Source organism: Mustelus asterias, chromosome 29 (genome assembly GCF_964213995.1).
Source record: "Mustelus asterias chromosome 29, sMusAst1.hap1.1, whole genome shotgun sequence".
NCBI classification, from domain to species: Eukaryota; Metazoa; Chordata; class Chondrichthyes; order Carcharhiniformes; family Triakidae; genus Mustelus; species Mustelus asterias.
Window position 1 is genome coordinate 24,414,840 of NC_135829.1, and position 25,068 is coordinate 24,439,907.

Below are 25,068 nucleotides of genomic sequence, written 5' to 3' on the forward strand. Positions count from 1 at the left end.
GATGCGTCTCATGCCAATCCACCTGATGGGTACTAAAGTGTAATGGATTTTCTAATTTTGTTGATGGGTGAAAATGGAATAGGTTGCCCTTTAGAGGGTGAGAGTCATTTGTTAAGTTTTATTTCAAGAAAGAAAAAGGAATCTGTTAATTGTATGAGCTTAGGTTTGGCATTGACAAGTGAGAGGCATTTACTGTAAAATTACTTGTGAATATATAGTGACATTTATCGGTACTGGTGGTGGGTTGTGGAGTTAGGAGATATACATTTGTAATACCTCACTTCCTGAATAAATCCAAAACTAACTGAAGACTGACTTCCAGTCTCATCCTTCACCAACTGGCTGTAAAAAGTCTATCAAATGCAATACAATATTCAAATCTCCAACAGGCAGATAATTATTTGGTAGATTTTATGCCTTGGGCTACAAAGTAATCAGATTTAATAAGCAGTAAAATTAAACAGAAGCAGGAGTAACTTATTAAATTTCAAATCTAAAAGTATGGAATGTTGATCAAACTTGATATTCCACATATGCTGCCTTTAAACTGTCCCTTAAATTTACAACCATCAAAATCAAATTAAAATGTTTATGTACTCTGTATATTAAATACTGTGCACTGACATTGCTGAGTGAGCAATTGACTTAATACTCTCTGCTTACAAAGAAGAGGCTTTCAGATAATCTCCATGAGAATCGCATCTTTTTTTATTATTCATTCATGGGACATGGGCGTTGTTGGCTGGTCGGCATTTATTGCTCATCCCTAGTTGCTCTTGGAGTGCAGTTGAGAGTCGACTACATTGCTCCGGGCACAATCTTACCGGCCATTCATGCCACGCTCCTGCTGCAGCAAGGTCGGAGAATTTGGCACCCAGCCAAATCTCTGCTCATCGCAGCGGGATAGGAAAGTCCTGTCAGCATGAATGGTCATAACATTCCAGCCTCCATGTTTGAAGAATTCACCTTGGAATTCTCTCTGAACCATTGCTCCCACTGAGACAGCTTCAACAAGAATCCAGCTCCAGGGTTTCAATCTCACCTTCCAAAACTCCTTAGCCAGCTCTGTGTGTTAAAGTAAAGTTTATTTATTAGTCACAGGTATGCTTACAGTCACACTGCAATGAAGTTACTGTGAAAATCCCCTAGTCACCACACTCTGGCGCCTGTTTGGGTACACTGAGGGAGAATTTAGCATGGCCAATGCACCTAACCTGTACTTTGTCTGTGGGAGGAAACTGGAGCAACCAAAGGAGACCCACGCAGACACAGGGAGAATATGCACACTCCACACAGACAGTGACACAATCTGGAAATTGAACCCGGGTCCCTGACACTGTGAGGCAGCAGTGCTAACCACTGTGCCACCGTGCCATGCCTTGTGCCACAGTGCTGCCCCTAGTGTGTGAGTGCTGGAGTGCGTTCATTCAAGCTTCACGTTCCAAGCAAAATTTCAGATCTTTGGCCTTGTCAAGCAGAACACCTGGTGCTCTAAAAGGGTACTTCTACCCCTATAGCCTGCAAGAACAAGTTATCAACCTTTAGTTGCCCTCTTCAGTCTTCAGGGCTTCTCTTGAGCCCATTAGCTTCAAGTTTGCTCCCCACAGCTCTCTCTCTTTAAGGTGGAGTGTATTGCTCTGCTCCTTTTCTCAACTTTGCTTAACAGGATGTGTTTCTGATCTCTGTCCTTGTCCCTCACTGAGATTGGCTTCTGGGACCTCTTTCTGTCCCACTCTGGTTTCGGACCTTCTTCTTCATTTGGAACCTCTGCCTGTCCCCCTCCCCATGTCCTGATTACCTGGGACACTTGTTCTGCAAAGGTGTTCCTCTTCAGCTCACCTTATCTCCAGTTTCATTTCTTTTTTAAAATCTTCTGCATATGTGCACGGTACAGCCCGAAGATGTGAAAATGAATGAACTGTGCATGTGTGGCCCTCTCCCCGCCCGCAATTGCACAGAGATGCGGAGGCTCACCGGTAGTTCCTAAATTTCCATCTCCTGATCATAAACTCAAGGGTTTATTGGGGTTTCTCAAATGGAGTTTGTTCCAGTTCTCATTTGATGGAGGAACCATTCCTCAATGGACTCAATGTGACCTTCTCGTTGGATGTTCCCCATTCACCTGAGTGTGAGAAGATTCTGAGGGGGTTTGATAGGGTCGATGCCCAGAGGGTGTCACCCCTCATGGGGAAATCTAGAATTAGGTAACAGAGTTTAAGGTGTGCGTGAGGAAAAATTTCTTCTTCCTGAAATTTCAGCTTCTTTGGGATTCTGTGGAGAACAGTAGAGGCTCACCGGATGTATTTGAGGCTGAGATAAACAGAGGTTTGACCTACAAGAGAGTCAAGGGTCATGGGACAAGTGGGAAAATGAAAGTGAGGTCACAATCAGCTTCGCCATGATTGTATTGAATGGCAGAGTAGGTTCGAGGGGTGGAATAGCCTATTTCGTATGTTCCCTTAGAACAGGAATGATTCGTCCATCAATCTTTGTTCCTCCCAATGTGATGAGAAGATTTCACCCTTCTGAGTGGCGTGTTTGGAATCAGAAATCATCATGTGAGGGGATCAAGATTTCCTGAAAGCTGCTCACCTCATGAGGCGATAGTCGACACAGTGGGGCATCAGCTGGGAAACTTCTGCTCAAAGCTCCACCCTCCAACCTGAAAAAATAGAGATAGCATACAACAACAACTTGCATTTATATGACATCTTTACCATAGTGAAACCTTCAAAGGCAGCCTCACAATCAGAGTGAAGGGACTGCAGCATACGTCACTTCCCAGCTTTCTAATCAGTTTGAGACACATCTCACATTCTCTTCACTCTAGACGTAGGAATTTGCTTACACTGTGGGACCAAAATGTGGAAATCTACACTGACTGACTATTCAAAAGATCTTTGTTTTTACAGGTGAAAGTAAAGATCAGGATCATATTCTGCAGGAAAAATGGAAAACAGATGCTGGCAATGACAGGGCTGCACTGGTATGTAACGCTATTGTCTAATCTCCCCATCTTCACTGATAGATCATTATCTTCCACTTTTAACATTACAGCACAGAAATCGGTGGGAATGGGGCTTTGAACAGTCACATCTCTTTACTCTTCATCCCTTAAAGACATCAGTAATTGAAGTTGGGCATAGGAATCAAATGGATACAGGTGATCTTATGTTTCTGACGGTGTTCTGACCAGAAAGGACCTGTCCGTCACACTCCCTCGGAATGTTCCCAAGCCCTTAAGAAACAGCCCCAAACTTACTTGCAGCATACTAATCCTTGAGCAGCTCCAGAGCTTCTTATCCAGAGCTTACATGGATTAAGAGATATATGAAATGCTGAGGGATTTTAATAAGTATAACTGGAGATGAACTGTTTCCAGTGGAGGTAGTCAGAGGAAGCAACTCGAAGTATTTGGAAAAAGGGCCAAAGGTGAGATGATGAGAAGTTTGGTGATACGGTGGCACAGTGGTTGGCACTGCTGCCTTCACAGCGCCAGGGATCCGAATTCAATTCCCGGCTTGGGACACTCTCTGTGTGAGGTTTGTACATTCTCCCCATGTCTGTGTGGGTTTCCTCCGGGTGATCCGGTTTCCTCCCACACTCCAATGATGTGTAGGTTAGGTGGATTAACCATACTAAATTGCACCTTAGTGTTTAAATGTGTAGGTATTTAGCCATGCTAAATATGTGGGGTTACAGAGATAGGGCAGGAGGAAGGAACTACATGGGATGCTTTTTTTGGAGAGGGTGCAGATTCAATAGGCCAGGTGGTCTCTTTCTGCACTGTAGGGAATCTATGATTAATTGATTCTATGAACCTTTCCTCACAAGATAATTTGCTTGATAACCTGCTTATTCCAGGTATTAATCTGATAAACCTCTTCTGAACCATCCCCAATGCATTTACATCCTTCCTTAAATAAGGAGAACAAAACTGCACACAGTATTCAAGATGTGGTTTCACCAATGCCCTGCATAACTGAAGCATGACATCAAAAAGTCATGAATCTGTGGAATTCGCTACCCCAGAGTGCAGTGGATGCCAGAACTCAAAACAAACTGAAGGAGGAGATAGATAGGATTTTAATTAGTAGAGGGGTGAAGGGTTATGGGGAATGGGAAGGAATGTGGAAATGAGGCCGAGATGAGATCAGCCATGATCCTATTGAATGGCGGAGCAGGCTCGAGAGGCTGAATTGCCGAGAGTAATAGAGTCATGGAGTTGTACAATGCGGAAAAGGCCCTTTGGCCCATCATGTCTGCACTGACAATAACTACCACTAAAGTCACGCTCCTACTTCTGCACCTGGTTCTCATGGTCTTATCATTAATATTATGTTCAGTTCCTCTTGTAAGGAAGAATTGCATTCCATTAGTTTTCTTAATTACTTGCTGTACCTGCAAACTAACCTTTTCTGACTCATGCACTAGAACACCTAGATCCCACTGCACTTTGAAAAGAGAATTAGACCTCTAATTGAAGAGGATACATAGATGCAAATATGGTGGAAGAGCAGGGGAAATTGGATAGTTTTCAAAGAGCCAGCATTGGCGTGAAGGACCAATGGTCACACTTTTATATTTTTTATTCTTTCATGGGATGTGGGCATCACTGCCAAGGCCAGCATTTGTTGCCCATCCCTAATTACCCTTGAACTGAATGGCTTTCTAGGACATTTCAGGGAATATTTAAAGGTGAACCACATTGCTGAAGGTCTGGAGTCACATATAGGCCAGATCTAATGGGCGTTTGTGAATCAGACGGGTTTACACAATGATAGTTTAATGGTTGCCATGACAGAAACTACCTTTAAATACCAGATTTATTTATTAAATTCAAATTTCAGCAGCTGCCATGGTGGGATTTGAATCCCTGTCCCCAGAGCATTAGCCTGGGATCTGGATGACTAGTCCAGTTACATCACCACTACATCACTATCTCCCATTGTAGGGGCTGGAGAAGGTTATAGTCATAGAACGCGCTGCAATTATTGCTAACGGTGACAGGGTGAGAGAATGGGGGGGTTGAGGAGGTTACAGAGAAAGGGATTTCGGAGTTGGATAAGGTTAAAAAGCTAAGGAGCATTGTAGGGACTGGAGGAGGTTACAGAGATTGAGAGCACTTTAAGGGTTGAAGGATGTTACAGAGTTTGGGAGGATTATAGGGAATGGAGGACGTTCCAGAGATAGGAAGGATTATAGGAAATAGAGGAGGTTACAAAGAGAGGGGGGGTTGTCGGGGCTGGAGAAGATTACAGAGAGTGGGAGGGTTGTAGGGCTGGAGGAGGTTGCAGAGAGTGGGAGGGTTGTAGGGCTGGAGGAGGTTGCAGTGGGCAGCAAGTTTTTCGGGGTTGTAGGAGCTTACAGAGAGAGAGGAAAGGTTGTCGGGCATGAGAAGGTTACAGAATGTGGGAGGTTATTAGGGCAGTTGGAGTTTGCAGAGATAATGAGGACTGTAGAGCCTGGATGAGGTTATAGAGATTGGGAGAACTGTAGGGCTGGAAGAGGTTTACAGACCTGGGAGAGTTATTGGGGCTGGAGGAGGTTATAGAGAGTGGGAGGGTTGTAGGGGCTGGGGGAAGTTACAGAGATGGAGAGGTGAAATATTCTGTGTGGAATGTTAACTGTAATTTTAACCCCCATTATATGCTGTGAGCTGTGCAATTTCCATTTATTTTAGCAGTGGAGATAAAAAATTTATTTATTAGTCACAAGTAAGTGACTAATACTAATACATTAATACTGCAATGATGTTATAGACATAGAACATAGAACAGTACAGCACAGAACAGGCCCTTCGGCCCACGATGTTGTGCCGAGCTTTATCTGAAACCAAGATCAAGCTATCCCACTCCCTATCATCCTGGTGTGCTCCATGTGCCTATCCAATAACCACTTAAATGTTCCTAAAGTGTCTGACTCCACTATTACTGCAGGCAGTCCATTCCACACCCCAACCACTCGCTGCGTAAAGAACCTACCTCTGATATCCTTCCTGTATCTCCCACCATGAACTCGATAGTTATGCCCCCTTGTAATAGCTCCATCCACCCGAGGAAATAGTCTTTGAATGTTCACTCTATCTATCCCCTTCATCATTTTATAAACCTCTATTAAGTCTCCCCTCAGCCTCCTCCGCTCCAGAGAGAACAGCCCTAGCTCCCGCAACCTTTCCTCATAAGACCTACCCTCCAAACCAGGCAGCATCCTGGTAAATCTCCTCTGCACTCTTTCCAGCACTTCCACATCCTTCTTATAGTGAGGTGACCAGAACTGCACACAATATTCCAAATGTGGTCTCACCAACGTCCTGTACAGTTGCAGCATAACCCCACGGCTCTTAAACTCAAACCCCCTGTTAATAAAAGCTAACACACTATAGGCCTTCTTCACAGCTCTCTCCACTTGAGTGGCAACCTTCAGAGATCTGTGGATATGGACCCCAAGATCTCTCTGTTCCTCCACAGTCTTCAGAACCCTACCTTTGACCCTGTAATCCACATTTAAATTAGTCCTACCAAAATGAATCACCTCACATTTATCAGGGTTAAACTCCATTTGCCATTTTTCAGCCCAGCTTTGCATCCTATTTATGTCTCTTTGCAGCCTGCAACAGACCTCCACCTCATCCACTACTCCACCAATCTTGGTGTCATCAGCAAATTTACTGATCCACCCTTCAGCCCCCTCCTCTAAGTCATTAATAAAAATCACAAAGAGCAGAGGACCAAGCACTGATCCCTGTGGCACTCTGCTAGCAACCTGCCTCCAATCCGAAAATTTTCCATCCACCACCACCTTCTGTCTTCGATCAGACAGCCAGTTACCTATCCAATCGGCCAACTTTCCCTCTATCCCACACCTCCTCACTTTCATCATAAGCCGACCATGGGGGACCTTATCAAACGCCTTACTAAAATCCATGTATATGACATCAACTGCCCTACCTTCATCAACACACTTAGTTACCTCCTCAAAAAATTCAATCAAATTTGTGAGGCAAGACTTGCCCTTCACGAATCCGTGCTGACTATCCCGGATTAATCCGCATCTTTCTAAATGGTCGTAAATCCCATCCCTAAGGACCTTTTCCATCAATTTACCAACCACCGTGGTAAGACCAACCAGTCTATAATTACCAGGGTCATTTCTATTCCCTTTCTTAAACAGAGGAACAACATTCTCCATTCTCCAGTCCTCTGGCACCATCCCCGTGGACAGCGAGGACCCAAAGATCAAAGCCAAAGGCTCTGCAATCTCATCCCTTGCCTCCCAAAGAATCCTAGGATATATTTCATCAGGCCCAGGAGACATATCGACCTTCAGTTTATTCAAAACTGCCAGGACATCCTCCCTTCGAACATCTATTTCCTCCAGCCTATTAGCCTGTAACACCTTCTCTTCCTCAAAAACATGGCCCCTCTCCTTGGTGAACACTGAAGAAAAGTATTCATTCATCACCTCGCCTATCTCTACTGACTCCATACACAAGTTCCCACTACTGTCCTTGACCGGCCCTAACCTCACCCTGGTCATTCTTTTATTCCTCACATAAGAGTAAAAAGCCTTGGGGTTTTCCTTGATCCGACCCGCCAAGGACTTCTCATGTCCCCTTCTAGCTCGCCTGAGCCCCTTTTTCAGCTCGTTCCTTGCTAACTTGTAACCCTCAATCGAGCCATCTGAACCTTGTTTCCTCATCCCTACATAAGCTTCCCTCTTCCTTTTCACAAGACATTCCACCTCTTTCGTGAACCATGGTTCCCTCACTCGGCCATTTCCTCCCTGCCTGACAGGGACATACCTATCTAGGACACCCAGTATTTGTTCCTTGAAAAAGTTCCACTTTTCATTGGTGCCTTTCCCTGACAGTTTCATGTTACTGTGAAAATCTCCTAGTTGCCGCACTCCAGCACCTGTTTGGGTCAATGCACCTAACCAGCACGTCTTTCGGACTGTGGGAGGAAACTGAGCACCCGGAGGAAACGCACGCAGATACAGGGAGAATGTGCAAACTCCACACAGACAGTGACCCAAGCTGGGAATTGAACCTGGCGTTGTGAGGCAGCAGTGCTAACCACAGTGCCACCCCATGTGAAGCATATTGTTGGGATCTGCTCCTTCACCCTGGCAACTCCACTGTTCCCTGGCATCTGAGGTCATTGTTAGGTTGAGGATGATGTTAGCTGATCCTGCCAAACCAGTTAAGTGGCAGAGTGAACCGATAGCAGCATCCTGTTTATAGCAGGGATTGAGACCTGAATCTTCCTCGTCCATCCAGCAGTCTGCAGCTCAGTGGTAACACTCAGGTCTTTGATTCAGGCATTCAAATCCCTCCCCAGGCAGTACCAATGAGTGGGGATTGGAGCTTGGATCTGAATACTGGGCTGACATTGCAGCAACTAGTGGGTGTGGGTGATTCCTTCATCCTCTCATTGTCTTTGTTGCGTGAGCTTATCAAACCTCCCACTGCCCAAGACTAAGTCTGTCTTGATGCTCTCTCCACTCACATTGTTTTGTTTCTTAAAGACTTGATTAGTTGTAAGTATTCGCATTCCAACCATTATTCATGTAAATTGAGTCTGTGTCTTTATATGCTCTGTTTGTGAACAGAATTCCCACTCACCTGAAGAAGGGGCTTAGAGCTCCGAAAGCTTGTGTGGCTTTTGCTATCAAATAAACCTGTTGGACTTTAACCTGGTGTTGTTAAACTTCTTACTGTGTTTACCCCAGTCCAACGCCGGCATCTCCACATCAAGACTAAGTAGGCATGGCCTGTCGGTGAGGAGTCTTTACAGCGTGAAAGGAGAGTTCACGTTCTGGCCTGTCAGAAGTTCCCATTCACACCATCCCCAGGGAAGCGTGTGAACAGTTATTTATTCATTTCCTTTAGTGAGGTAGATGTCTAATGTGTGCGCTTTGCAGGAATGCTGTTTAGACTGAGTTCCAATGGGATTGCCCCTGTCTTTGTTCAGCATCGTGGGTAAGGGTTATAGAAGCTGTCTATGCTAATGTAACATACAACCAATGAAATGAGATCTTTAATGTTGTCAGGGTCAGCTGATCCCCTTCCCGCCCAACCCTACACCCCCACCCTCCACCTCTGCTGTGATTGGTCTGCAGACGAGGAAATGGCTGTGAAGAGATGGCATTGGAGTCTCTATCTGCAGGATCTCAACCCCATTTTCCTGCCTAAGCTCCAAATCCTTTGATACTGGCTTTCCGTAAGATTTCCGTTGCTTTCCTCCTGAATGGCCTGGGTCGGATTTTAAGATCACATTACTTTGTTCTAGATTGGGAAATATTTTTTCCTTATCCACTCCACCAAAACTTTTTAACATTTTATACCCCTCTATTTGATCATCCCTGGATCTTCTAAACTCTAGCGAATACTTGCCTAGAAATACAAAGGGACTTGGGAGTCATTGTTCAAGATTATCTTAAGATTAACATGCAGGTTCAGTTGGCAGTTAGGAAGGCAAATGCAATGTTAGCATTCATGTCAAGAGAGCTAGAATACAAGAGCTGGGATGTACTTCTGAGGCTGTATAAGGCTCTGGTCATACCCCATTTGGAGTATTGTGAGCAGTTTTGGGCCCCATATCTAAGGAAGGATGTGCTGGCCTTGGAAAGAGTCCAGAGAAGGTTCACAAGAATGATCCATGAAACGAAGAGCTTGTATATGAGGAACGGTTGAGGACTCTGGATCTGAACTCGTTGGAATTTAGAAGGATGAGGGGGGATCTCATAGAAACTTACAGGATACTGCAAGGCCTGGATAGAGTGGGTGTGGAGAGGAGGTTTCCACTAGGAGGAAAAACTAGAACCAGAGGGCACAATCTCAGGCCGAAGGGACGAACCTTTAAAACAGAGATGAGGAAAACAAAGATCATGGGCGGCACGGTAGCACAGTGGTTAGCACTGCTGATTCACAGCTCCAGGGACCTGGGTTCGAATCCTGGCTCGGGTCATTGTCTGTGTGGAGTTTGCACATTCTCCCTGTGTGTACGTGGGTTTCCTCCGGGTACTCTGGTTTCCTCCCACTGTCCAAAGATGTGCGGGCTAGGTTGATTGGCCATTCTACAAATTGCCCCTTAGTGTCCCGGGATGCATAGGCTAGAGGGATTAGTGGGTAAATATGTAGGGATATGGGGATAGCGCCTGGGTGGGATTGTGGTTGGTGCAGACTCGATGGGCCGAATGGCCAATTTCTGCACTGTAGGATTCTATGATTCTATGAGGAGGAATTTCTTCAGCCAGAGAGTGGTGAATCTGTGGAACTCTTTGCTGCAGAAGGCTGTGGAAGCCTGGTCATTGAGTGTCTTTAAGACAGAGATAGATAGATTCTTGATTAATACGGGGATCAGGGGTTATGGGGAAAAGGCAGGAGAATGGGGATGAGAAAAATAGCAGCCATGATTGAATGGCAGAGCAAACTCGATTGGTCAAGTGGCCTAATTCTGCTCCTATGTCTTATGGTCTTAAGTCTATGCACCCTGATGAATCTGTGCTGCACCAGACTCCTGATGTTCTGTGTCCAGAACTGAATACAGATTTTCACAAGAGGGTCTAAACAATCCCGACTGTAAATCAGCAACAGAATGTCCTTGCCTTTATATTCCAGTTCTTGAGACACAGGAAACATTCCACTGGGCTGATCTGCTGGAGGAACCCTGGAGAAAAGAATTGTTCTTTTCCTTTATTTCCACCATTTTCTTTAGACGGTGCAGTGAGGATCATCTTTATTCTACGTTCTGGGGCAGGTGAAGCAGCAAACTATATGCCACCCCACGCCGCCCTGTTTTTTTGTGGCCTGTTAGATATGCCTCATTGGTATCTAAACTCTGAGACTGATCCCCATTCTCAACCCTTGCACCCCCATTCTACCCCTGAGCCCCTCTTCTCACATTCTCACCCCCTACATCTTACCCTCCAGCTGCCCCGACCCCTCCCCATCAACGGGACCCTTTCTCGTCCCAGCATTCTCATCCTTCAGGAACATAGAAGAATCATATAATCATAGAATCCCTACAGTACAGAAGGGGGTCATTCGGCCCATCGAGTCTGTACCGGACACAATCCCACCCAGGCCCTATTCCTGTAACCCCACACATTTACCCTGCTAGTCCCCCTGACACTAAGAGGTAATTTAGCATGACCAATCCACCTAACCCGCACATCTTTGGAATGTGGGAGGAAACTGAAGCAACCGGAGGAAACCCACACAGACACGGGGAGAATGTGCAAACTCCACACAGACAGTGACCCGAGCCAGGAATTGAACCCGGGTCCCTGGCGCTGTAAGGCCAGGGGGGAGATTGGGGGTGAGAATGGGGTAGGTTGGGGGTGAGAATCTGGGTAATCAGTTGTGAGAATGGGGGAGATTGGGAGTGAGAATCTGGGTAATCGGTTGTGAGAATGGGGGGATTGGGGGTTAGAATGGGGGGGAATCTGGGGTAAGAATGGGGGAATTAGAGGTTAGCATGGTGAGACATCGGGGTGAGAATACGATCGTGCCACCCAATTCTCACCAATCTCCCCCCCCCCACCCTCTCCTACTTCCCCCACCCACCCCGTTCTCAACTGCCCAGGTCTCCCATTCTCAACCCTGTGGACACACCCCACCTAACACCCTCATCCCCGATCACCACCATCCTCACCCCCAGCCCCAACCATCCTCACCCCTGATCCCCACCATCCTCACCCCTAATCCCCCCATTCTCACGCCTAACCCCCACCATCTTCACCCCCAATCCTCACCATCCTCACCCCCGATCCCCTTATTCTCACCCCCTAGCCCCCACCATTCTCACCCCCAGCATCCTCACTCCCGATCCTCACCCCCGATACCCCTATTCTCACCCCCAGCCCTCACCATCCTCACACCCGATTTCCACATCCTCACCCTCACAGCCCTACCATTCTCACCCTGAGCTTCCCACCCTCACCATTGATATCCCTCCATTCTCACAACCGATCTCCCCAATCTTACCCTAGATCTCCCCTATTCTCACCCCAATGTCTCACCATTCTAACCTCTAATTCCCCCATTCGTACCCCAGATTCCCCCCCATTCTAACCCCCAATCCCCCCCATTCTCACAACCGATTACCCAGATTCTCACTCCCAATCTCCCCCATTCTCACAACCGATTACCCAGATTCTCACCCCCAATCTCCCCCATTCTCATTCCTGATCCCCCTCATTCTCACCTCCCATTCCCCCCATTCTCACCCACGATCACTCCCCCATTCTCTCCCCGATGTCCCTCATTTTCATCCTCATTCTCACCCCCAATCCTTCCCAATAGAACCATAGAACCATAGGAAAGTTACAGCACAGAAGGAGGTCATTCAGCCCATCGCTCATGCCAGCCTGAGGACACCAAGGCGCCCTTTCTACATTCCTTCCTGCACCCGGCCCATAGCCCTGTAGCTTACAGCACTTAAGGTGCAGATCCAGATACTTTTTAAAAGATTTTAGGTCTGCCTCCACCACCAACCCAGACAGCGAATTCCAGACACCCAACACCCTCTGCATAAAAGCAGTTTTTCCTCATGTTCCCTCTACACCTACTGCCCTGATCCCCCACTATTCTCATCCCCAATCTCCCCCACTCTCACCCCTGTCCTCTCCCTCTCTGAGTAATTGAGGCTGAAGCAGGATGGAGGCCATTCAGCCCATTGTCTATGCTAGCTCTTTAATGAACTTCCTGCTCCTTTCCCATCAGCTCCATTCTTTTTCTCATTAAGTAGGGGTCTAAATCTTTTTCTTAAAGTTTTTTGTTGAATCAGTTTCTACCCTCATTTCAGGCTGCACATTCCAGATCATAACACAGGAAGTCTGATGGTTAGATTAGAAATGGTCTGTCGAATGTTTCCTCTGATACTCTCCACCCAGTCTGACATTAAAATTTAATCTCAGTCTCATTTGTGTGTTAGGAAATCTCAATACTCACTCCCCGTGGGTATCAGACTTTCTAGTGAACTCGAATATTGCTGTAGTCCCCAAAGCAGGGGGATTTTACACAGCACATTGCACGTTCCAAAGTCCAAAATTGAATAAAGTCCGACTTACTTTCTGATCATTTCCAGTTGCCCCACTGGTTGATTTGACTGACTTAGTTTATTGATTAGTGTCACAAATAGGCTTACATTAACACTGTAATGAAGTTACTGTGAAAATCCCCCCACACTCCGGCACCTGTTCAGGTACACTGTGGGAGAATTTAGCATGGCCAATACACTTAACCAGCACATCTTTCGGAGGAAGCCGGAGCACCCGGAGGAAACCCACGCAGACACGGGATAATGTGCAGACTCCGCACAGTCACCCAAACTGGGAATCGAACCCGGGCTCCTGGTGCTGTGAGATAGCAGTGCTAACCACTGTGCCACCGTGCTGCCCTAAACTAATCTGGGGTACAGTTAAAGGTATTGTTTAAAGTTAAAGGCAGCAAACTACTACTTTCCTGAGGGCAATTAGGGATGGGCAATAAACGCTGGCCTAGCCAGCGATGCCCACATCCCATGAATGAATGAAAAACAAACTCCCAAAATAAAGGTTGGTGGGTCGTAATCGTGTAAACTACCAACAGTGTCATCATGAGATTGGGTCTGTCCCTCAGGTTCTGGCAAACATTTAAGACGACGTGATTGTATGTGAAGACGAACAAGGTGTTCTCTCAGTGTCACTGAGTCAAGACCACCAAACTAATTTCTTTTCCTAGTGCTTCTTGTGGGATCTTGCCATGCATGAGTTGGCAGCCAGTGAGTACATTTCAGAAGTACCTTGAGCAATGCGCTGAGCTGTTCCTCAGCGATGGGATGAGGGGTTTCATTGATGCAAGTTTCGTATCCAGTGTCATGCCATCATGTCTTCCACAGCTGTAGGCCCAATACTGATTCTCTGCACCATTTGGGCCTGATAATTGTCCCAGATGGAAAGGGAAGTGTGTAATTTTCAGGACATTTTGAAAATGTCAAGCTGTTTCACTTATCCTTACTTTGCCATCTTCAAATTATGCTTTCTGTTTCAGCTCGTTCCATCAGAGTCTGTAGTTTCATCACCATAGAACATAGAACATAGAACAGTACAGCACAGAACAGGCCCTTCGGCCCACGATGTTGTGCCGAGCTTTATCTGAAACCAAGATCAAGCTATCCCACTCCCTATCATCCTGGTGTGCTCCATGTGCCTATCCAATAACCGCTTAAATGTTTCTAAAGTGTCTGACTCCACTATCACTGCAGGCAGTCCATTCCACACCCCAACCACTCTCTGCGTAAAGAACCTACCTCTGATATCCGTCCTGTATCTCCCACCACGAACCCTATAGTTATGCCCCCTTGTAATAGCTCCATCCACCCGAGGAAATAGTCTTTGAACGTTCACTCTATCTATCCCCTTCATCATTTTATACACCTCTATTAAGTCTCCCCTCAGCCTCCTCCGCTCCAGAGAGAACAGCCCTAGCTCCCTCAACCTTTCCTCATATGACCTACCCTCCAAACCAGGCAGCATCCTGGTAAATCTCCTCTGCACTCTTTCCAGCGCTTCCACATCCTTCTTATAGTGAGGTGACCAGAACTGCACACAATATTCCAAATGTGGTCTCACCAAGGTCCTGTACAGTTGCAGCATAACCCCACGGCTCTTAAACTCCAGCCCCCTGTTAATAAAAGCTAACACACTATAGGCCTTCTTCACAGCTCTATCCACTTGAGTGGCAACCTTTAGAGATCTGTGGATATGGACCGCAAGATCTCTCTGTTCCTCCACAGTCTTCAGAACCCTACCTTTGACCCTGTAATCCACATTTAAATTTGTCCTACCAAAATGAATCACCTCACATTTATCAGGGTTAAACTCCATTTGCCATTTTTCAGCCCAGCTTTGCATCCTATCTATGTCTCTTTGCAGCCTACAACAGCCCTCCACCTCATCCACTACTCCACCAATCTTGGTGTCATCAGCAAATTTACTGATCCACCCTTCAGCCCCCTCCTCTAAGTCATTCATAAAAATCACAAAGAGCAGAGGACCAAGCACTGATCCCTGCGGCACACCGCTAGCAACCTGCCTCCAATCCGAAAATTTTCCATCGACCACCACCCTCTGTCTTCGGTCAGACAGCCAGTTACCTATCCAATCGGCCAACTTTCCCTCTATCCCACACCTCCTCACTTTCATCATAAGCCGACCATGGGGGACCTTATCAAACGCCTTACTAAAATCCATGTATATGATATCAACTGCCCTACCTTCATCAACACACTTAGTTACCTCCTCAAAAAATTCTATCAAATTTGTGAGGCACGACTTGCCCTTCACGAATCCGTGCTGACTATCTCGGATTAATCCGCATCTTTCTAAATGGTCGTAAATCCCATCCCTAAGGACCCTTTCCATCAATTTACCAACCACCGAAGTAAGACTAACCGGTCTATAATTACCAGGGTCATTTCTATTCCCTTTCTTAAACAGAGGAACAACATTCGCCATTCTCCAGTCCTCTGGCACCATCCCCGTGGACAGCGAGGACCCAAAGATCAACGCCAAAGGCTCTGCAATCTCATCCCTTGCCTCCCACAGAATCCTAGGATACATTTCATCAGGCCCAGGGGACTTATCGACCTTCAGTTTATTCAAAACTGCCAAGACATCCTCCCTCCGAACATCTATTTCCTCCAGCCTATTAGCCTGTAACACCTTCTCTTCCTCAAAAACATGGCCCCTCTCCTTGGTGAACACTGAAGAAAAGTATTCATTCATCACCTCGCCTATCTCTACTGACTCCATACACAAGTTCCCACTACTGTCCTTGACCGGCCCTAACCTCACCCTGGTCATTCTTTTATTCCTCACATAAGAGTAAAAAGCCTTGGGGTTTTCCTTGATCCGACCCGCCAAGGACTTCTCATGTCCCCTCCTAGCTCTCCTAAGCCCCTTTTTCAGCTCATTCCTTGCTAACTTGTAACCCTCAATCGAGCCATCTGAACCTTGTTTCCTCATCCCTACATAAGCTTCCCTCTTCCTTTTCACAAGACATTCCACCTCTTTTGTGAACCATGGTTCCCTCACTCGGCCATTTCCTCCCTGCCTGACAGGAACATACCTATCAAGGACATCCAGTATTTGTTCCTTGAAAAAGTTCCACTTTTCATTAGTTCCTTTCTCTGACAGTTTCTGTTCCCAACTTATGCCCCCTAATTCTTGCCTAATCGCATCATAATTACCCCTCCCCCAATTGTAAACCTTGCCCTGCCGTACGGCCCTATTCCTCTCCATTGCAATAACAAAAGACACCGAATTGTGGTCACTATCTCCAAATTGCTCTCCCACAACCAAATCTAACACTTGGCCCGGTTCATTTCCCAGTACCAAATCCAATGTGGCCTCACCTCTAGTCGGCCCATCCACATATTGTGTCAGGAAACCCTCCCGCACACACTGCACAAAAACTGCCCCATCCAAACTATTTGACCTACAAAGGTTCCAATCAATATTTGGAAAGTTAAAGTCCCCCATGACAACTACCCTGTGACCCCCACACATATCCATAATCTGCTTAGCAATTTCTTCCTCCACATCTCTATTACTATTTGGGGGCCTATAGTAAACTCCTAGCAACGTGACCGCTCCTTTCCTATTTCTAACTTCAGCCCATATTACCTCAGTGTGCAGATCCCCCACGAAGTGCCTTTCCGCAGCCGTTAAACTATCCTTGATTAACAATGCCACTCCTCTACCTCTTTTACCAGCTTCCCTACACTTAGTGAAACATCTATACCCCGGAACGTCCAACAACCATTCCTGTCCTTGTTCTACCCACGTCTCCGTAATGGCCACAACATCGTAGTCCCAAGTACCAATCCACGCCCCAAGTTCATCTACCTTGTTCCGGATGCTCCTTGCATTGAAGTAGACACACTTCAACCCACCTTCCTGTCTACCAGTACCCACCCTTGACCCTGATACCTTCCCCAATACCTCACCACCCTCACTGACTTCTGGACTACAACTCCCTTTCCCACTCCCCTGACAAATTAGTTTAAACCCCCCTGAAGAGCCGTAACAAATTTCCCTCCGAGGATATTGGTGCCCCTCTGGTTCAGGTGCACCCCGTCCTGTTTGTACAGGTCCCACCTTCCCCAGAACGTGTTCCAATTATCCACGTATCTGAAACCCTCCCTCCTACACCATCCCTGCAACCACATATTTAACTGCACTCTCTCCCTGTTCCTCAACTCGCTATCACGTGGTACCGGCAACGTACCAGAGATGACCACATGTTTCGTCTTGGCTCTCAGCTTCCAGCCCAGCTCCAGAAATTCCTGCTTTAAATCCCCGTCCCTTCTCTTACCTGTGTCATTGGTACCAATGTGCACCACGACTTGTGACTGTTTCCCCTCCCCCTTCAGAATCTGGAAAACACGGTCTGAGACATCACGGACCTTGGCATCCGGTAGGCAACATACCATCCGTGAGTCTCTTTTGCTGCCACAGAACCTCCTATCTATCCCTCTAACTAACGAGTACCCAATAACTATCGCCCTCCCGCTCTCCCCCTTTCCCTCCCGAGCCACAGAGACGGACACAGTGCTGGAGATCCTCTCACTGCGGCTCCCCACTGGTATGTCATCCCCCTCAACCGTATCCAAAGCGGAATACTTGTTGCTAAGGGGAACGACCACCGGGGATCCCTGCACGGACTGCTTCCTCCCAGCCCCTCTCACCGTCACCCATCTGTTTTCAATCCTCGGAGTAACTGTATTCCTAAAGCTTGTGTCTATGGCCATCTCTGCATCCCTGATGATCCTAAGTTCATCCAACTCCAGCTCCAGTTCCCTAACACGGTTTTGGAGGAGCTGCAGATGGGTGCACTTCCCACAGGTGTAATCAGTAGGGACACTGTCGTCGTCCCTCACCTCAAACATAGTGCAAGAGGAACATTGCACTGCCTGCACACCCATCCCCTCTAGATACCTTGCCAGTACCAGGTAGAAAGTGCAAAAATGAATTCAACTCACCCCTACTCGCCCTTTCAGCCTAAGCCCTGTGAGCCAAAGTCTTATAGCTCACACTCTGCTTCCCACACACTACACTGACCGCTCCCGACGCTGCCCGCTGTATACTGCAGCCTACCTTTTATACTTCACGCGCTTAAAAAACCCTTCCCAGACTCCTTTGCTGCCCACTTCTAGTTTTCACTTTAAACTTGAAAAACTGCTGTTAAAGTAAAGGCCAAAAAAATACACACACTAGCTGACTAATTAAATAAATAAACAATTCAATTAATCTCTCACCAGCACTGCTGCCTTCAATCACCCCTCTCAGCTTGCTCCAGTGGATCAATAACAGAATGAAAATCCAAAACAGTTACTGATCAAATTTGGTTTGCCCACTTCTCTGAAGAATAGTCACCACTTGGAACTGTTTACTGATAACCTATCTGTTGATGAAGGTGTTGTCCATTTGCAAAAATTGGTTTTGGAGTTAGATAAGAGATTCCAGTCAATGTGAATCTCTGTCACCAGATCAGACAAGGTCTTCTGCTTCGAGAAATGACTCCTCCAACAATGCAGCACTCCAACAGTAATGCACTGTGTATTAATTTACACATATCAGTTACTGCATGGACAGCACTCATGTCTCGGAGTCACACTCCAGGCCTTGAACAAAGAAATCCAGGCCAATAGCAGAGTGCACAGTACCAAGGGAGTATTGTACTATCGGCTGTCTTTCAGATGAGACATTAAAGAGGAGATCCCTCTTGCCTGCTTGGGTAGATCTAAAAGATCCCAACAAACTATTTAGAAGAACAGGGGGTGTTCTTCATGGTGTCCTGGTCAATATTTACTCCATACCAACATCACAAAAACAGATTATTTGGGCATATCACATTGCACAGTAGCACAGTGGTTAGCACTGCTGCTTCGCTGTGCCAGGGACCTGGGTTCAATTCCTGTGTTGGGTCACTGTCTGTGTAGAGTCTGCACGTTCTCCCTGTGTCTGCGTGGGTTTCCTCCAGGTGCCCCGGTTTCCTCCCACATTCTGAAAGACGTGCTGGTTAGGTGCATTGACCCGAACAGGCGCTGGACTGTGGCAACTAGAAGAATTTCACAGTAACTTCATTGCAGTGTTAATGTATGCCTTACTTGTGACTAATAAATAAACTTTTATTTTTTCTGTTTGTGGGATCTTGCTATGCACAGATGTGCTGTCATTTTTCTCACATCACAACAGTGACTTAATTGACTCTGGGACATCCAGTGATTGTGAAAGATGTTATCTGATTGGGCCAACAGCTCTCGGGGGTGGGGTAGGGCTCTGTATCTGGTTGGAAACTCCAGCAATGATTGGCTCTTCATCTTTACTCTATCAAAATCATAGAACCCCGACAGTGCAGAAGGAGGCCATTTGGCCCATTGGATCTGCACCAACTCACCAAAAGAGCATCTTACCCAGGCCCACGCCATCACGTAACCCCACATCCTGGGATACTAAGGGGCTATTTAGCATGGCTGATCCACCTAACCTGCACATCTTTGGAAACCGGAGCACCCGGAGGAAACCCATAAAGACACAAGGGAGAACGTGCAAACTGTACACAGTCATCCAAGACCAGAATTGAACCCGGGTCCCTGGCGCTGTAAGGTAGCAATGCTAACCACTGTGCCACTGTGCTGGTTAATCTTTCACAAATGAACAAAGAACAAAGAACAGTACAGCACAGGAAACAGGCCCTTCGGCCCTCCAAGCCTGTGCCGCTCCTTGGTCCAACTAGACCAATCGTTTGTAGCCCTCCATTCCCAGGCTGCTCATGTGACTATCCAGGTAAGTCTTAAACGATGTCAGCGTGCCTGCCTCCACCACCCTACTTGGCAGCGCATTCCAGGCCCCCAACACCCTCTGTGTAAAAAACGTCCCTCTGATGTCTGAGTTATACTTCGCCCCTCTCACCTTGAGCCCGTGACCCCTCGTGATCGTCACCTCCGACCTGGGAAAAAGCTTCCCACTGTTCACCCTATCTATACCCTTCATAATCTTGTATACCTCTATTAGATCTCCCCTCATTCTCCGTCTTTCCAAGGAGAACAACCCCAGTCTACCCAATCTCTCCTCATAGCTAAGACCCTCCATACCAGGCAACATCCTGGTAAACCTTCTCTGCACTCTCTCCAATGCCTCCATGTCCTTCTGGTAGTGCGGCGACCAGAACTGGACGCAGTACTCCAAATGTGGCCTAACCAGCGTTCTATACAGCTGCATCATCAGACTCCAGCTTTTATACTCTATACCCCGTCCTATAAAGGCAAGCATACCATATGCCTTCTTCACCACTTTCTCCACCTGTGTTGCCACCTTCAAGGATTTGTGGACTTGCACACCTAGGTCCCTCTGTGTTTCTATACTCCTGATGACTCTGCCATTTATTGTATAACTGCTCCCTACATTATTTCTTCCAAAATGCATCACTTCACATTTATCCGGATTAAATTCCATCTGCCACCTCTCCGCCCAATTTTCCAGCCTATCTATATCCTGCTGTATTGCCCGACAATGCTCTTCGCTATCCGCAATTCCAGCCATCTTCGTGTCATCCGCAAACTTGCTGATTACACCAGTTACACCTTCTTCCAAATCATTTATATATATCACAAATAGCAGAGGTCCCAGTACAGAGCCCTGCGGAACACCACTGGTCACAGACCTCCAGCCGGAAAAAGACCCTTCGACCACTACCCTCTGTCTCCTATGGCCAAGCCAGTTCTCCACCCATCGAGCCACTTCTCCTTGTATCCCATGAGCCTTAACCTTCTTAACCAACCTGCCATGTGGGACTTTGTCAAATGCCTTACTGAAATCCATATAGACGACATCCACGGCCCTTCCTTCATTAACCGTTTTTGTCACTTCCTCAAAAAACTCCACCAAATTTGTAAGGCACGACCTCCCTCTTACAAAACCATGCTGTCTGTCACTAATGAGATTGTTCCGTTCTAAATACACATACATCCTGTCTCTAAGAATGTAAAGACCTCTAAAGTCCAAAAATGTGCGGGTTAGGTTGATTGGTGCTAAACAGCTCTTTAGTGTTAGGGGGATGGCAGGGAGATTAGCAGGGTAAATATGTGGGGTTATGGAGAAAGAGCCTGGGGGAGATTGTTGTCGGTGCAGGCTCAATGGGCCAAATGGTCTCCTTCTGCACTGTGAGGATTCCCTGGTTCTATGTTTCTATGATTAGGTCACCCCTCAGCCTTCGCTTTTCCAGAAAAGGGACTCAGACTGTTTACCTTTTCCTGATATGTATAAACTTAACATCTGATATCATCCTGGTGGATATTTTTTGCATTCTCTCTAGTGCCTCTCTGTCCTTTTACTAATATGGTGATTAGAACTGCAGACAGTGCTCCATGTATGTTCTAATCAAGGTGAGATGCAAAATTAGTCACTATAAACTTTAATTATTAAACTGTGTCATAGCTTTTAGAGATTTGTGTATTTGTATTCCTAGTCCTTGTACTCCATTTAGATTTCCATTTTCCAAGTAATACATGATCTCATTTTTCTTATTGAAACATATGTCAAAATGCAGAACGAGAGAAAGTTAGAGATGTAACAATCAGGTCGAGAAACACAGGAAGGGAGGGAAAAGTTGAGTGGAAGGAAGGGTGGATGAAGCGAAAGGTGAGAGTGGTGCTTAACAAAATGGGGTGGCAATGGGACAAGAAATAAAGAGGAGGCTTAATTGGGCAGAACTATTGCTAACAGCTAACATGGACACACCACCAGTAATGGACACCAGGGGCTGGATTTCCCTAACCACACTGTGGGCGTGCCTACACCACATGGACTTCAGCGGTTCGAGAAGGCAGATCACCACCTTCACAAGGGCAGTGGTGGCAACAATTGTTGGTTTAAGCAGTGATGTCCACATCCTGATAATGAATTTTTTTTTAATTCTAAAGTTTAACATCATTGTAAACTTTTGGTAAATCCATACGACACTTAACTAAGGTAGCCATTAAGGCACGGTGGCACAGTGGTTGGCACGGCTGCCTCACAGCGCCAGGGACCCGGATTCGATTCCACTTATGGGTGATTGACTGTGTGGAATTTGCACATTCTCCCCATGTCTGCATGGGTTTCCTCCGGGTGCTCCGGTTTTCTCTCACGATCCAAAAATGTGTGGGTTAGGTGGATTGGCTATGCTAAATTGCCCTTTAGTGTCAGCGGGGTTAAGGGAATAGGGCCTGGGTGGGATTCTTGACGGTATAGGCTGATTGGGCTGAATGGCCTCCTTCTGCATTGTAGGGATTCTATGATTTACATGAAATTATTTTGCATATTTGAAACAGTTTCAATTAAAGGAAGATTGTGTGTTTATCTCTCTGTTCTCAATATATTTTTTTGCCCAACATTCAGCCACCTCCAGCCCTTCCATCTGATGTGGTTAAAATATAAATATCGTATTTCGTGAGGCTACGATTGCAGCATGCGTCTCTCCATTTGCATTTGATGCCATAAGTTAATATTACCATGCATGGTCTTGTCAGGTCTATAAATAGCTGACATGAAACCTGTGGCTATCTATAACTGATACGTGTCTGCTGCAAATGGCAGATGGCAAATGCTAGGAGTCTCACTTGAGTTAGTTTTAAGGGGGTGAACTTTGCAAGACTCTTTATCCTGTGCCTTCGATTGTCCAATTGACAACACCCTCTGATATTCCAATTTCCACCTCATGCTACTTAGTTACTCTGCTCACCCTCCACATTCGCCATGTCAGGGTTAGGTAATGATAAGTGGGAACACTGACCCAGCAGGCGGTGAGTTCTGTCAGTGGCAGCTGTTGCTCGATGGGTAAGCCCGAGTCAGAAGATCGTGGAGTTAAATCCCATTCCAGAAACTTGAGCATTCAATCTAGGCTGGCAGTCCAGATTCAGTACTGAGGGATTGCTACACTGTTGGAGGTAGTGTCTTTTGGGTAAGACATTAAGACATTAGGGTGGAACGGTGGCACAGTGGTTAGCACTGCTGCCTCACAGTGCCAGGGACCCGGGTTCAATTCCCGGCTTGGATCACTGTCTGTGCGGAGTCTGCACATTCTCCCCATGTCTGTGTGGGTTTCCTCCGGGTTCCAACCACAGTCCGAAAGATGTGCTGGTTAGGTGCATTGGCCATTCTAAATTCTCCCTCAGTGTAGCCGAACAGGCGCCAGAGTGTGGCGACGCGGGGATTTTCAGTGACTTCATTGCAGTGTTAATGTAAGCCGACTTGTGACATTAATAAATAAACTAAAAAGGTGCTCTCAGTCTTCATTGGTGGGTTTAAAAGATTCCAAAACATTATTTCGAAGAAGAGCTGGCAAGTTACCCGTGATATCAGGGCCAATAATCCACAATTAGCATTGCTTAAAGATAGATTACCTGGTCCTTACTATTGTGGGATAGTGCTGTCACAAATCTTATAACCCAATCGAGACTGAACTTCAGAAGTACTTGGCTCTGAAGCACTTTAGGGAATACTGAGGTTAGGAAAGGTGTGATAGAAATGCAAATCTTTCCTTTTGAACAAGCTCCCATCGTTGTATCAACAGACTCTCAGTAATGTGCCACGGTTGCTTTTCCAATTACAACTTGCCATGTTGTGGACCAGTGCCCACCAGGAAAATGCTTGGGTCTGTAGCAGAGAGAGGGTGAAATCCTTTATCCGGGCAGTTTGCTCAGCTTTCTAGTCTGAAATACAGCACAGGGAGGCCACTCTGTCATCATTGCCTCCTCTTCTTGCTTCTCCCCTCTGCCCAATCCTGAAAGCATTGCCTCTTGCTTCATTCACTTCCAAGATCTTCAGCTTGGAATTCCTCATCCAATTGGAAACCTTGTTGGTGACTTAATGGATGTTTCTCATTTTTTAAGTTCCTCCACATATTACACTAACTCCTGATTAAGCAACGCCTTCACACAAAAAAAAGCTTGCATTTTAAAAGCATCTTTCATGAATCACAGGACATTCCAACGTGCTTTAAACCCAATGAAGTAATTTTTAAATGTAGTCACTGTTGTTCTATAGGAAATAAGACCGCCAATTTGTATATATAAACTCCCACAAAATCCTACATGACAATATCGAAAATATTTGTTTTTGGTGATTTGGGTTAAAGGATGAATATTGGCCAGGACACCATGGGGAACTCCCCTGATCTTCTCTGAATAGTGCCACAGGATTTTTATATCCACCTCACAGGGCAGAAAGGATCTTGGTTTAATTTTGCATGCACTCTTGCAGTACTGCACAAATTATTTTCTAAGAGTCTGCAGTTGGATTTAACTGCACAACCTTCTGACTCCAAGATCGGATTGCCACATGTCCCACATCATACGCAATGTTGTTCTTCAATCAGCATTAACAGCAATGTCCACCTCAGTCAACATTTTCCTTTTCCCATCTAAAGACCCGGTTGTCTTTCACCCTAATCCCTCTGGGTATGTCTGAGGATTCATCACACACACAACTGGTTCGAGTTTATTGCCCTGTTCACTTTAAATAACTATATCGCACTGAGCTAAAGTCCAAATGCTGCTTACAGCTGCAGCTCTGATCTGCACTAAGACTGGATAAGTCAAACAAATTCAATTAATAAAAATTTTAACACAGTATGTAACGCCAAGAGAAACTTGTCATGAAACATGATACAAATGAACTGAAGAGATTCAGCTAGTTCAGAACTGACGACAGTGGAAGAAATTCATTTGACCCGAGTGTCAATGTTGAAAGGACAGAGCAGCATTTAGTCAGTTAAACGTTACAGATCAAAATGAGTTAGTCCAGCCTCAGCAAAGCCAAGTTACCAAACATGCACTGCAACATGTGCTGAGATTGGGTGAAAAGGAAAAGGCACAAATATTGTTACAGCCAGGATATGTGAGCCCACCCAGTCCATAATCAGAATGACTCAAGAAGTTTCTTCCCTGCTGCCATCAGACTTTTGAATGGACCTACCATATATTAAGCTGATCTATCTCCACACCCTAGCTATGACTGTAACACTACATTCTGCAC

The 25,068-nt window shown here is 46.1% G+C and overlaps 1 long non-coding RNA gene across 2 annotated transcripts in view; it reads right to left on the reverse strand.

Annotated features, from left to right (window-relative positions):
- Positions 1–779: 779 nt before the first annotated feature.
- LOC144480593 (uncharacterized) overlaps positions 780–25,068 on the reverse strand; it is a 105,151-nt gene continuing 80,862 nt past the window's right edge. For both annotated transcript variants that reach the window (XR_013495695.1, XR_013495694.1), the window contains exons 2-3: positions 2,593–2,662; positions 780–1,065 (exon numbers count right to left, since the gene is read on the reverse strand). This is a non-coding gene — a long non-coding RNA (uncharacterized LOC144480593). The remainder of the gene's footprint in view (positions 1,066–2,592; positions 2,663–25,068) is intronic.